Source organism: Arachis hypogaea, chromosome 6 (genome assembly GCF_003086295.3).
Source record: "Arachis hypogaea cultivar Tifrunner chromosome 6, arahy.Tifrunner.gnm2.J5K5, whole genome shotgun sequence".
Classification (NCBI taxonomy): Eukaryota; Viridiplantae; Streptophyta; class Magnoliopsida; order Fabales; family Fabaceae; genus Arachis; species Arachis hypogaea.
The window spans coordinates 4585708-4600379 of NC_092041.1; the positions used below are offsets into that span (position 1 = coordinate 4585708).

General features: G+C 30.3%; 1 non-coding gene across 1 annotated transcript; it reads right to left on the reverse strand.

Annotated features, from left to right (window-relative positions):
• Positions 1-14181: 14181 nt before the first annotated feature.
• Positions 14182-14263, reverse strand: TRNAS-UGA (transfer RNA serine (anticodon UGA)). Its single transcript has one exon. It is a non-coding gene; the product is annotated as a tRNA-Ser (tRNA).
• Positions 14264-14672: the final 409 nt, after the last annotated feature.

Genomic DNA, 14672 nt, shown 5'->3' on the forward strand with positions numbered 1-14672 from the left:
TATAGTTATTAAAATCTAATAAATAAAATTAAATTTCAAAATTTATATAATCATCGTTATATACATAACATAAATTAAAGTAAAAATTTAAATATAATATAATATTATTAATTATTTATTAATTATTTTATATATATTATATATATTATATATTAAAATTATATATATTATATATATGTATAGGGGGATGGGTGGTATTACCTAAACCCACCCACCACACCCCTCCTAAAAATTTGTCCTACTAAAAATTCATCCTAGTGCGAGACGATAATTGTCCGTTTTAAATAGATAAAGACAAAATGGATATTCGCAAATTTAAGTGATATTGCCAATTTGCCATCCCTAATTAGAGACGACTATTAACCCAAAAAATTCCACTCCTTCTTTTACCCTAGCAAAACGTCAAAACACCTGAAAAATAACAAACACGTGAGATGAAAAGAACAATTTATCCACATAACTAGAATTAGTTTAGGCACGTCCCTCGTAATCCCAATAGTAGCCTCAAAAATAGAGAAGATTGTTCCATGCCGTTAAAGAATATATCTTCTTCCAAAATGCTCAGTATCCAAAATACAACAGTAAATCTAGACAATTAAATATTTTAATGAGAATAATATTACATATTTAAATTTTTTTATAAATCAAGTCTAGTTAATTTAAATAATAAAATTTAAAATAATATTAATTATAATTAATTTTTATTATATTAAATTAATTTAATTAAATTTGATTAATAAAAAATTTTTAATATAATATTATTTTTTTATTTAAATCTAATTAAGTCATGATATATACATATTTTTTATTTTTTTTTAATTCTTTTTTTATCGTCATCACCTTCATCATCATTATTATTGACATTATTTTTTCTTTTTTCTTATAATTTTTTTGTTCTTATTTATCTTCTTTGTTCATATAATTTTAATTTTATAAAAAAAAAGAATAATGAAAAAACATAACACAAAAAATATGATGATAATAAAGAAAAAAATGTATTGAATTTTTTGTATAAAACATAGAAATAAAAAAAATAATATCAAAATTTGTTATATAAAACGCAACAACTTTATCACGATAAATGCAAAATTTGAATTGATTTTTATACTGCATTGTAAAACAAATTGTTGTTTAGAATTTAGGAATATACAATTCAACTTTAAAACAATTCTGTTAAAATAAAATACTCTATTTTTAAAGTAAAACAATAGAAGATACTAAATTTTTTTTTGTATCAATAATAAAATATAAAAAAGAAGAACATGTTGGGAGAAAAAAAAGATAAAATATGAAAAAAAAGAAAAAGAATGAAAATATGTTGGGAGAATTTTTGGTGCAATGGTTGAAAAATTTTAGTGTTAATTTTAAAAAATTTTGATACTATTTTTGTTTTTAATAACATCTAATTAGTTAAAAATTTTTTTGTGTTATTCTTAAAAAAATTTGGTGTCAACATCTAGAAATTTCTTATATTAAGCTTAAAAAATTTTGGTGTTATTTTTCGGACAAATTCTACACATTTTAAAACTCTCATCTTCATCGTCATCATCATCTTGTTTTTTTTATTCATCATCTTTTTCTTTTTATTTCATTTTCTCATCATTTTTTTTTGTTTTCATTCCTTATTCATCTTTTTTTTATTTTATTTTCTCATAAATTTTTTATTTTAATTCTCTTAAAAAATATAAAAATAAAAGAAAAAAATAAAAAATGCAATAATAACATAGAAAGAGAAAGAACAAAAACACAACAGTAACAATAATAAAATAACGATGAAGAAAAAAATACACAAAGAAAAAAAAGATATGCAAAGAAGAAAAAGTGTTTGATATACACAACTTTTATGTGAGTAATTTTTATTGAATTTGAATTAATTTAATTAAATTTAATAGACAAAAATAATTAAATGCGTACCGAAACTCAAAAAAACAACTATTGAATTAATCATTATTATTATTATTATTATTATTATAAAGTTAATCTATTATAAAGTTAATTATTTCACTGTTACACATTTTATTATTCTAATATTTAATTATTTAATTAAAGTAAATAAAAAATTAATATGTATATATAAATATATAATGTCTTATTTGATAATTTATTTTTTTTTAAATTAGAGTGAAATTCAAATTTAAAATTTTTAGTTGAAAATTGAAAGACTATGTGTATGTTTGGATTACAATTTACACACGAGATTTTGCATAAAATTGATTTTACAAATTTGATTTTGATGTAAAATAAGTTTGTGTTAAGGTAATTTATGTTTGACAATTTTTATATCAAAATGATAATAAAATAAATTTTATTTGGATTAAACTATTCAAAATCACTTTTAGATAAAAATTACTAAAATAAACATCAACTTAGATAATTTTTTAATATTATCTTATTATTTTAATTTAGATATTTAAATAGATCTTATTAATTGATTTTATAATAAAATTAATATTTATATACTAAAATAAAAATAATATATAAAAATTGGTAAAATATATTTTTAATTAAAACTAACAAAATATAAATTTTAGAGAGTACTAAGAATAATAAAAAAAATTAAATATTTATTTTGGTAGTGATTGAAATAAATTTAAAAAATTTTTATGATATTTTTTATATAGTATATTTTTAATATTTTTAGTACTCTTTCTTAGTATGCTATAATTTATTATTATTATTATTATTATTATTATTATTATTTACAATTAATTTTTTGTTTAATTTACTTTACCTAAAAGGATCAATAAATCATATTATAAAAAGATAATAAAAAAATACAAAAAAATTACAATTATAAAAGTGTATAATATCAAAGAAATAATTAATAAAAAATAAAATAATAAATAATAGTTCATATAAACAAAAATAATAAGAATTTCATAAATAATACAACAACATGCATAAAGAATAAAATTGGTACAAGATAAAGTGAAAAGTCAGGTGAAGTCGATTGCACCTGAATTTGCATCGTAAGGTAAATAAAAATTGAATATTGATGGTTAAAAGTCCGTTGGTGAAACACAAAAATTTAAAATAATTGTTTTTTGTAAATGTGATTTTGAATACAAAATTACTTCTACGTTCATAAATAAACTAAAAATTAAAACTTTTAAAAAGTCTAAACGTATTTTTTCTATATCCGATAAATTTGTCAAACACACCTTATATTATTTGAATTATAACTTGTGAGATTATTTGATAATTTAGTTATTCTATATATTTTTAAATATATTATTTAATAAAGTAATAGTTAATTGTAACATGATGGCAACATGGTGTTTGTAGTGAAGGTGGTGGACTCAGAGAGTAAAAGTAAGAGAAAGAGATGGATGGAAGATACATGAATAAGTCAAACGTGGGACCCGGCACCGTTTGCTCTCTCTATTAAAAGACTGTTCCATCTCTTTCTTCTCATTTCTATTCCCCATTGTTCCCAACAACAAATTTCAGTTCTATTTATATATATGTTCTCATCTGATCTCATGACACTGGAGCAAATTTCTCCCACATTTTTGTTCTTTTTCTATTTGTCTCTTCTTCTTCTTTTACCTATTACCATGATCAATACTTTTCTAAAAAACAAGAACATTCACTTGAAGCTTCAACAGCATCACCATCAATCGCCAGGGTTAGGTCTCCTCACTCTCCCTAACCATGATGAACAACCCAAGAGGCCTCCCAATGTTGTGGAATCAGCCATGTTAATGAACCATCATTATTATTCTTCTCCATCCACCGCCATTGGATTTGATGACAATGGAATGACGTCATGCACAGAAAGTCTTGGATTCGAGAGTTCAAACGTGAGGCGCCTCATCTGTGATCATCAACAGGAACAAGAATTGATCCATAACGAGAATCATGATGCTGATGTTTCGGATTGGAGGAGGAATAATATGGACCAGAAAGAGAGCCGAGGGGGGAGGAATTCGAAGGTGAGTAGGTCATTTCCACCGCCTTTGACGTCACTGAACCGCAACGGACAACCGAGTTTCTTTCTCCGTCCCGCGAGGAAGGACGGCAGGTTAGAACTCACACAAGTTAGAATTCAACGGCAGGAGATCCTTCACGCATGTCGGCAGGATGGACGGTTGATATTACACCTCATTCCTGACCGTACTCTCTTTGAAGAAGAACAAGAACAAGCCGCATATGATGCTGCTTATCACGACGAAGACGAGGACGAAGACGAAGACGAATATGAACATGCTGCTTATCACGAAGAAGACGAAGCTGTTTATTACGACAAAGACGAAGACGAAGACGAAGACAAAGACGAAGAGCAAGAGGAATATGAATATGAACATGAACATGAACAAGAAGTAATAATTGCAAATGGAAAAGATGATCAACGGAGTAGATATGGAAATGAGTTGAGGAGGTGTCACGAGATGGTGAATATGAACGTGAACATGAATATGAATCACCATCATGATCACCGGCATCAACACCTGCAATTGTGTGGAATAAGCATTGTGTGAGAAACGGTGATCTTATATTATCAAATTATTTTAGTAACCGAGTTTAACTATGTTGATTCACTAGTTTATTGGGACATAATAAGAAGAAGAAAGAAGACTTAGTTAAAGTTGATTACAAAAATAATTTGTTCATTCGGCATATGTTTTTCAGTGAAATATTGTTAAAATAAGATATATAGGACAGGTGGTGGCTACAGGCACAATTTTGATACGGATCCAAAGCTAAGGGACAAAAGCAGAGAAGGAAGCATCCATGCATGGAAATTAATGATGGAAACCAGAATGATGAAGAATAATTTAGAAGATAGTGGCAGAAGCAGTGTGTGTATGTGTTGTTGTATCGGTTAGTGTGTGAAGAAAGAAAATATCTACTATCACTCACAAAATGCTAACGTTTGTGGTAATCATAATAAATAAAAATAAAACAAGATTCATTCATTATTCAGTCGGTGTGCGGTGGTTTAATTTCCTTCCATTAGCTTTACTTTAATGTTTTGATGACCATCCCACATCATATGCACCCATTCATATTCTCATGTATTTATCATTTTGAAGCTTTTAGTTTTATGTTAGAGAGAAACAAAACAAAGAAAAATCATAAAACCAAAGAAATAAAACAAAGAAAAATCATAAAACCAAACAAAGAAAATAGTCATTTTAGTTTCATTTTGTTGATTACTATAAAGTTTAGACCATGTAAAGTTCAAACTAGGATCATTCTCCCTTAATTAACACAAGCCAAGTCATAATTATATCCAAACCTTCATTGCTCTATTTTTACTAATAATATCATGAATTTTAATTGATACCAGTATACTAAGCTTCTTAAGTTAATTATTGATGATTATTTTAATCATTGATAAGTTATCTCAACTTTGCTCCCTTTGATTAGTAAGTATTATTATGTTGGTATAAAGAGTTTAGAAAAAAAAAAGAATAATTTAGAAAAGTGTTTAGAAAAAGAAAAGTTTAAAAAAAGTATTATATTGATGTTTCACTTGATCATAAGGTTCTTATCTATATATAAAGCAAGAGTACGTTAATGAGTACGCTAATTATAGAATAATATTTTAATAAATTATATTAAATTTTTTTATTTTTTTATATTTTTTTGATTTTGTTGATATTCTAACAAGTATTGGTCAAATAATGTGGGCTACTTAATTAAAATTATATTCAATCAACAATCAAGTATATAGGCATTTTCAATCAACTATGCTTTGATGTGAAAAATTTGAAAAAGAATATAATAGAAAGATCTAAATCAAAGATTTTACTATACTAACCAAATTTAATTTATAATAATCATTGACATTGATTAATATGGAAAATTCAGGGCGGATAGAACTACGGAACAAATAAAAGATTCTAGAATTTAAAACAAAAAGAGTACTAGCGTTTAGAAAACGAATCTTTCTTCACAATGAAGAAAAGAATCCTAAAAACTATTACAAAAATATATCATAGAAGATTGAGAGAAAAGATTGTGTTGATAGGACAGACAAAGTACAGAAAATTGACGGAAGAAAAAAATAGAAAACTGGTACAGGAAGGAGGCAACATCGGAGAACTGTAAATCATTAGCTTCAAAGAAGGAAGAATTTGGTAGAGAAAAAAAGAACAAAAGATTCGCATGAAAATAGATAGACAAAGAAGGTAAAAGTATTAGTGACAAAGGAGAATCTATCAACTGGTCAGAAAAATCTAATAGACAGAACGACAAAAGCTATTAATTATAATAAATTGAAGAAAATGATTGGGAAGAACATGCCTCAAGTAGTTTAAATACGAAAGCTGGGAGCTTATAAACCTCTTCTGACTTTTGATTTTATGTTGAATGCGGAAGAGGCGTACACATTTAAAATAAATACCTTTTTGCAATTCTTTGATAGTATATAAAAATAGGAGGAAATGGAGCAAAGTGAAACCCGTAGAGTATAGTTAGAATGTTTTGGAATTTTATTGCATGCTTGGTCATTTGACATTTTTAGCATATTAAGAGGACAAGAGGGGGAAATAATAAAGCGATGGAATCGTGCATTTCATTTAGTGTTAGATGTGTGCAACTTAATATTTGTGTCATGGATGTGATTAACGAATCAATCCATATCACAATAAGTACTAGTGAATTGGATGTGTTAGTGAAGGAAGTTGGACGTGATGTACGGAGAAATTAGTAATTTGGAGCATGAGGGTGAAGTAGGGCCTAGCCAAAAACAATCAAGGAAAGAGACGGTAAAAAAGCATGTGGACATCGATGTAGTGCTTACACAGAAAATTTTTTTGAAAAAATGTCGAGATTAGACAGCTGAGGTGGTGGTAGAGGTGGAAAGGAAGGAAGGAGAGGAGAGGGGTAGGTTGGTAATTTCATAAATATTTTTGAATGAGTGAAGTAATGTTCATTCAAAATCGAATCACTAAAAACATGTAACGTATCAAGCAGATTATGAAGGAATCGAAGGAAGTGCTGAATTTGTGAGATGTGATATAATGAGTAATGATTCCAACTTTGAAAGAACATTGACTTGGTTTTATAGTGATATGAATGATGGGAGGGTATAATGAATCAAAATAATTGATCGAACACTTATTACATGTGAAATTGTACAATGGTTTAAGCTGAGAAAAAAATGGCAATAATCAAGTTAAATTTTTAGAAGGAATATGATAAGGTCAAATGAAATTTTGTGGACATTGAGTTACAAAAGATGAATCTTGGTAGGAGATAGAGAAAGTGAGTTATGGAGTGTATTGGCACAACTTCTATATCTGTATTGATAAATGATTCATTATCTAAATCTTTTAAGAGAGAATTGAGTTTGAGACAAGGAGATCTACAGTCTCTTTTTTTATTTGTTCTTGTTATTAATGTGCTACATAAAATAGTGGGTGAGGCAGTTAAAAATGGACGTATATTCTCTCTACTAGTTGGGAGGGATAATATAAAGTTATACTATCTTCAATTTGTAGATAACACTATATTATTCTACCCATTTGAGGAAGAGATTATCAAAAATTACAAGAGGCTTCTGCGATGCTTTGAGGTGATCTCGAGGTTAAGTATTAATTTTTTGATAAATTCAGTTTGATTCTGGTTAATTGCGAGCAGCAATGGGTGTAGAGTATGTGTGGCTTTACTGGGTTGTAAGGAGGATACTATTCTAGTTAAGTATCTTGATATCGCATTAGGAGCAAACTCAAAGGTTGGTTAAGACCTGAAATTCAATCATAGATAAAGTAGAAGAGAAGCTCAGCTTATAGAAAGCTAAGGTACTCAATACAGCTGGTAAGTTAGTTCTTATCAAATCAGTCTTAAATAGCTTGCCGATATATTACTTGAGTTTGTATAAGATGCCGAAGGCTGTTGCAGAAAAGTTGATTTCATTGTAGAGAATATTCCTATAGAGTAAAGAGGATGATATGAATGGTATGACATTGGTTAGATGGGAAGTGGTGCAGGTTCCAAAAAAATTAGGTGGATTAGGAGTCGAAGATGCAGTGATTCGTAACACATGTCTTTTATTTAAGTGGTGGTCGCATTTTTATAAGGAGAATTATCTGTTATGGAAGAACGTGGTATGCTCATGTAATAATTTGAATTCCAATAAGATATTGTTAACCAAGCACAACCTAATAGAGGCTGTAAGATCCAGAATTTTCAAAAAATATTATTGTGAGTTAATTTTAATTTATTTATTTATCAAAGACTTAATTTTTTAGAAATTATTTTATTAAAAATAATTAAATCAAGTTTTGATAATTAAATTTAAAATTTTACTTGATTTCATAATTATTAAATAATTTTTTATATTTAAATTATACAACTAAACAGTTGTAAAAGATTAAAAATTTTATATGATTTAGTTTAAATAATTGAGATTTTAGAATTTAATACTTTAATTTATATAAACAAAGAAAATAAATTATATTATCTCTAATTTTAGATTAGAATACTTGATTAAAAATCAATAAGTTAATTGATAATTAAGTAATGTTTTTAAAATAATTTTAAAAGATTAAACTATATTTTAAATTTATACGTTATACCCTAATTTTATTAAAATTACCTAAACTATGCTAACCCTAATCTAACCTAGCCACTGCCTCACCGCTACTCACCCACCGCCATTCCTTTCCCTTACACACACACCCCCATAAGAAAGAAAAAGAAATCAGAAAAAAAGGAGAAAGGGGAAAAAATAGAGAAGAAGAAGGAAGAAAGAAAGAAATGAGAGGAGTGAATGGGAAGAAGAAAGGGAGAAGAGGAAGGAGAGTTGTCCCTCGCCGTCGCTGCTGCTTGCCATGTCGCCGTGTTGCCGCCCAGCCGCATCGGAAAAAGAGAGGCATAACTGTCATTGAAGATGTGTCGCCATCACCGTTGAAGAACCAGTTGAGGGAGAGCGGCGCCGAAGAGAGAGAAAGATGCGAGCAAGGGCAAAAGAGAGATGGGACCGCGTCAGCTCGCCACCAAGCCGCTGCCGTCGAGGGTCCGCGCCGGCACTGTCGTCGCCGTTCGTGGAGTCCCCGAGCTGTCGCCATCGAAGCTGGGTCTGTCACCGTTGAAGCTTGAATGCCGCTGCAACCACCGTGTGTCATCGTCTTTAGATCCGCCGTTGTTGGTGTGGAGCTCGGCTGTCCTTGCTGCGGGAGTTTGTTGCCGGAGGAGGGGACATAACGGGGGTGGAAGTTGCCGCTGCTGTGCTGTTCTGCTCACTGAATGGTGCCGGAAAACCATGACTGCAGCCGCCAGAGGACGCCCCTGCAGCTGCCAAACCCCATCCCACTCCAGTTTGGGGTTCTGACTCTGGTTTGTTTATGCCGAGTTTTGTTTTTTCGAGTGTCGGAGCCGCCATCTTCTTGGTAAGCTTTAGCCTTGTTTCAAATTTCTTTCCTTGTCTGTTGAAATTCTTGTTACCGTAAGGGTCATCGCTTAAGTCGTATATGTTTGATGATGTTGTCGCAGTGAGTTTTTTTACTACTGGTTGAAGTCGCCGCTGTTGAAGCTTGCCGGAGTTAATCGCTAGAGCTGCGGCTGCGCTGTACTTAGTTCCTTGTTGGGACAGTAAGTTGTTCTTGCTCTGAAACTCTTTTAGTTGTTGTTCTATTTTATGTGGCTGAGGTTTTGTGATGCTATTTGCTATTTGATTGAGTTCAAGTTATTTCTTGTTGCGATTGGAGTAGTTGTGATTGCTGCAAAAGTGGTTTGGAACTGCAGTTGTGGCTGCCGTTGTGATGAGTCAAGGGAAAAAGGAATTCAATGCGTTTGTTATGCGGATTGCGAATAATTGAGGTAGGAGTTTTCTTAAAATTTATTTTATCTTATAGAGTTGTTATAATTAGATATTAATGTGAGAAACATATGTCTGTGATTATGATTGTCTTATAAATGTGGTTGTTTGCTGGATTGAATGACTGATTGCTTGATTGCTTGAGTGGTGTATGATTGTAACAAGAAATTAGTTTGAAAAGTTATTTAGTTGATTATTATGAAAAGTGGTTTTCTTGGTTTTGAAGTTATTTTGATAATGTAAATGAATTGGCTTTGGAAATGATTTGAGTTATGAAAATGAATTAATTTTGGAAGCGGTTTAATTTTGAATTAGTTTGATTTTATAAATGATTTAATATTTGAGCTGGTTTAATTTTGAAAAAGATTTATTATTGGAAATGGTTGAATTTGAAAATAATTTGATATTAAAATTGGTTGAATGTTGAAAAATGATTGAGATTTGGAAATGGTTGAGAAAGGGTTTGAGGAATGTTTGGATGGACCCAAAAAGGGTGGCAGAGTCCGAGTTTTAGAGGAGATGTTGTCGAAATTTTATAAAATTGGAAGTTTTGTTTGAAGCAATTATTTAAAAAGATTTAGTTTTAAACATTATATGTTTTAAGATTGATTTATTTATCAAAGAAAGAATTATGTTTTGAATTGGGATTGTTGATGAACGGAATGGAAAGAAGGATGATGAGAATTGACTTTGAAATATGATTTTTGAATGAATTTGGAAACGAGATATGGATTGACGAATGATGATGATATTGAGAATGACTTAGATATTGATGAATGTTGAATGAGTTATGCATATGGCTTATGAATTTGAAGTATCTTAGACACGAATTTTCCTGGGTAGATGCAGTGGCTTGCCACTCCAGGTTGAGACTCGATACTTTGTTGACCCTACGATGTAAGGGTGACCAGGCACTTATAAATTCTCGAGAATGGTACCCCCATTGAGCGATTTGATATATGTATATATGAGAAAAAGCTATGTATAGACTCATGTGGATGCGCGTCGGAGGACAGTCCAAGGGTTTAGCAAATCGGACTTGTCGGGTTGGCTGTATAACCGACAGATGAGCTCATTAGCCATAGGACAGACATGCATCATATGCATTTGTATGCTTTGCTTGGGTTTGAATTTGTTTTGGTTTGCCTAATTGTTAAACTATTATTAACTGTTACCTGAACTATTTGCTGTATGTAACAGCCCAGACCACCCGCTAGCACGATATTGTCCGCTTTGGCACACAAGGCCTCACGGTTTTATCTTTGACGATAGGGATAATAGCCAAAGCCCCCCACACTCACTCGTCAAAACGTGTCATGCTAGGGAGAGGTATCCACACCCTTATAAGGCATGCTTCGTTCCCCACCCCAACTGATGTTGAACCTTACAATCCACCCTCCTAAGGGAGCTCAGCACCCTCGCTGGCACATCGATCTGGGCTCCGACTCTGATACCATCTGTAACAGCCCAGACCACCCGCTAGCACGATATTGTCTGCTTTGGCACACAAGGTCTCACGGTTTTGCCTTTGACAATAAGGATAATAGCCAAAGCCCCCCACACTCACTCGTCAAAATGCGTCATGTTAGGGAGAGGTATCCACACCCTTATAAGGCATGCTTCGTTCCCCTCCCCAACCGATGTGGGACCTTACACTGTAACTACTACCTAAACCTGTACTTTCCTTGTCTGTTTTGCCTGTGTTTGTCATGGTGTGCTACTTTTGGGAATGAGCTTTGGTGCTGAATTAATGATTGTGTTGATTGATTGCGTGGTTGGTTTCTGATTAAGATTTTCTTATAAGAAAAAAATGTTTTGGATTTCTGGATATTTAAATATTGATTTTCGAAAAGGGTTTTTAGATGACTAGTTTTTTATTTTTAAAAGATTCAAAGGACGAACAATAATCACTAAGCTTAAAAAAGTAGATTTCTCTTTGAATATCTTATTATGACAATTCTGAAACTCTGTGGTGAGACCGTGTGGTTAGGTTCTCACCCCCTACAGCTTTATCTTTTCAGAAGACGGATGAAAAGCTCATGAAGGGTTGTATTGCGTTTCGCTTAGTTGATAATGCTATTTAGTTTTTATTTACTTACCCCTCGTTATCAATATTATATTATGTAAGAGGGATAGGAGTTGTATGATTTGTACGTATATAATATGTATAAGTTACTCGAGTAAGAAGTTTTGTACAGATATATGCTTGTTTTGCATTGACTTTTAGTATTCTTTTTCCGGTTTTCAAAAAGAATAATGATAAGATTTCGAGTCAAAGACTCCTATTTTATTATTAAGTATATGAAGTCGTCGTAAAATTTCTTGCTATCAGAGTAGCGCAGCCGGAAGCATGACATTCTGATAGTGAGAGTGTTACAGAAGCAACCCATAAAAAAATATTTGTCAGTTACAGATTAAGGAACAACATGTGAGGAAAAAATAATTGCTGGCTTATTGGTGGAGATAGGTGACGTAAGAAGGATTCGATTTTAGGAGGATGTTTGGTTACAATGTAATTTTTTGAAAGATTGGTTCCCGAGATTTTTTTTTGTTTCAAATCAAAGAAGATATGTCACAGGGAACTATGGGTTCTAGAATGACTTAGAGTAGATTTGAAATTTTCAATAAAAGTGAGAGTTACACTGATGGGAGTTAGAATTGGTTAATCAATTACATGATAATTTAAGACCGGTTAAACTAACAAATGACATTGAGAATAGAGTTGTATGAAAGTTTGATAAAGAATGTGTTTTTTTACTAACTCTTTTGTGCAAATGTTGCAATAAGAATATTTTGGGAGGTTGTAACAAGTTACAACTTCACTAAAATTATTGTAAATGCTTAGTTCCACCAAGAGTGGAATTGTTTGTCTGATTTGTATTGGTAGGCAGAGTTAATACCAGGAAAAGACTGAGTAGGCTAGAAGTGATTAACCAGTAAGATAATGTTTACGTATTATATAAAAACTCGAGATTTTTTTCTGTTTTAAACTAAAGAGGATCTGTCATAGGAGACTGTGGGTTTTAGGATGGTTTAGAGTAGATTTAAAATTTTCAATAGAGGTGAGAGTTACACCAATGAGAACTAGAATTGGTTAATTAACTACATGATAATTTAAGTCCGATTAAACTAACAAATGCATTGAGAATAGAGTTGTATGAAAGTTTAATAAAGAATGTATTTTTTTACTAACTCTTTTGTGCAAATGTTACAGTCAGAAATATTTTCGAAGGATGTAACGAGTTACAACTTCACTAAAACTATGGGAAATACTTAGTTCCACCAAGAGTGAAATTATTTATTTGGTTTGTATTGGTAGGCAGAGTTAATACTAAAAAAAGATTGAGTAGGCTAGGAGCGATTAACCAGCAAGATAATGTTTGCGTGTAAAAAGAATGTTGAATATATTCACCACTTATGTTTTTTATTATGACTTTACTTAGCAGGTGTGGTGCGTGTAATTATCTAATTTTAGCAAATTCATCTTAGATACATTGAATTTGAGAGTTTGATAGATGTTCACCATAAAAAAAAGATGCACAAAAAATAGTTGATATGTTTTTTTACAATTATCTAATACATATAAATGAAAAGAAAATAAAAAATCGGGAGCAAAAGAAATTATCAATAACTCAATCTAAAACTACAAGAAGTGGACTAGTATTGATTTTTTTTGTTTTTATAGAAATACTAGAGATAACAATAAAATAATTTTATTTTATCTTCTTTTGTTAGTTTTTATATTCAGTCCATTTATTAATAAATAATTTCACTCTTGGTGGAACTAAGTATTTCCAATAGTTTTAGTGAAGTTGTAACTCGTTACATCCTTCGAAAATATTTCTGACTGTAACATTTGCACAAAAGAGTTAGTAAAAAAATAGATAAAAAGACTGAGTAGGCTAGGAGCGATTAACCAGCAAGATAATGTTTGCGTGTAAAAAGAATATTGAATATATTCACCACTTATTTTTTTTATTATGACTTTACTTAGCAGGTGTGGTGTGTGTAATTATCTAATTTTAGCAAATTCATCTTAGATACATTGAATTTGAGAGTTTGATAGATGTTCACCATAAAAAAAAGATGCACAAAAAATAGTTGATATGTTTTTTTATAATTATCTAATACATATAAATGAAAAGAAAATGAAAAATATTTTAAAATAAAAAATCGGGAGCAAAAGAAATTATCAATATTCACCATAAAAAAAAGATGCACAAAAAATAGTTGATATGTTTTTTTACAATTATCTAATACGTATAAATGAAAAGAAAATGAAAAATATTTTAAAATAAAAAATCGGGAGCAAAAGAAATTATCAATAACTCAATCTAAAACTACAAGAAGTGGACTAGTATTGATTTTTTTGTTATTATAGAAATACTAGAGATTAAAAAAAAATTAAAAAACGTCGACAGCAGGGTTCGAACCTGCGCGGGCGTAGCCCAACAGATTTCAAGTCTGTCTCCTTAACCACTCGGACATATCGACATTGAATGATGATTTTAATTTGTAACATTATTTATAAATTATCTATCACAACGAAATGAGCTTATTGCTCTCAGAAACATGCATGCACGGTTTATATGCGAAGAAAATCTCTAAGAGAAAAGACAGGTTAGAAGTTCGTTTAATATTTAAGTAATATCTTTTAGCGTTGAACATTTTATTTTCTGCTAAATAACGCAATACTTTTTTATTCTAATTTTATTTTTCACATTGAGCAAAGTTCTGTTCAATGTAGTATGGTTTCTTCTCGAAGATTGATGAAATAAAAATTATTTCTAGACAATATCAAGATGATAACAAAAGTTAAATATAACTTTATTCTAGGTGAAAAATACAAAATTTAAAGTAATATTCGAACTAAAGTTCTCGTAACATCAATGACAACTTACTC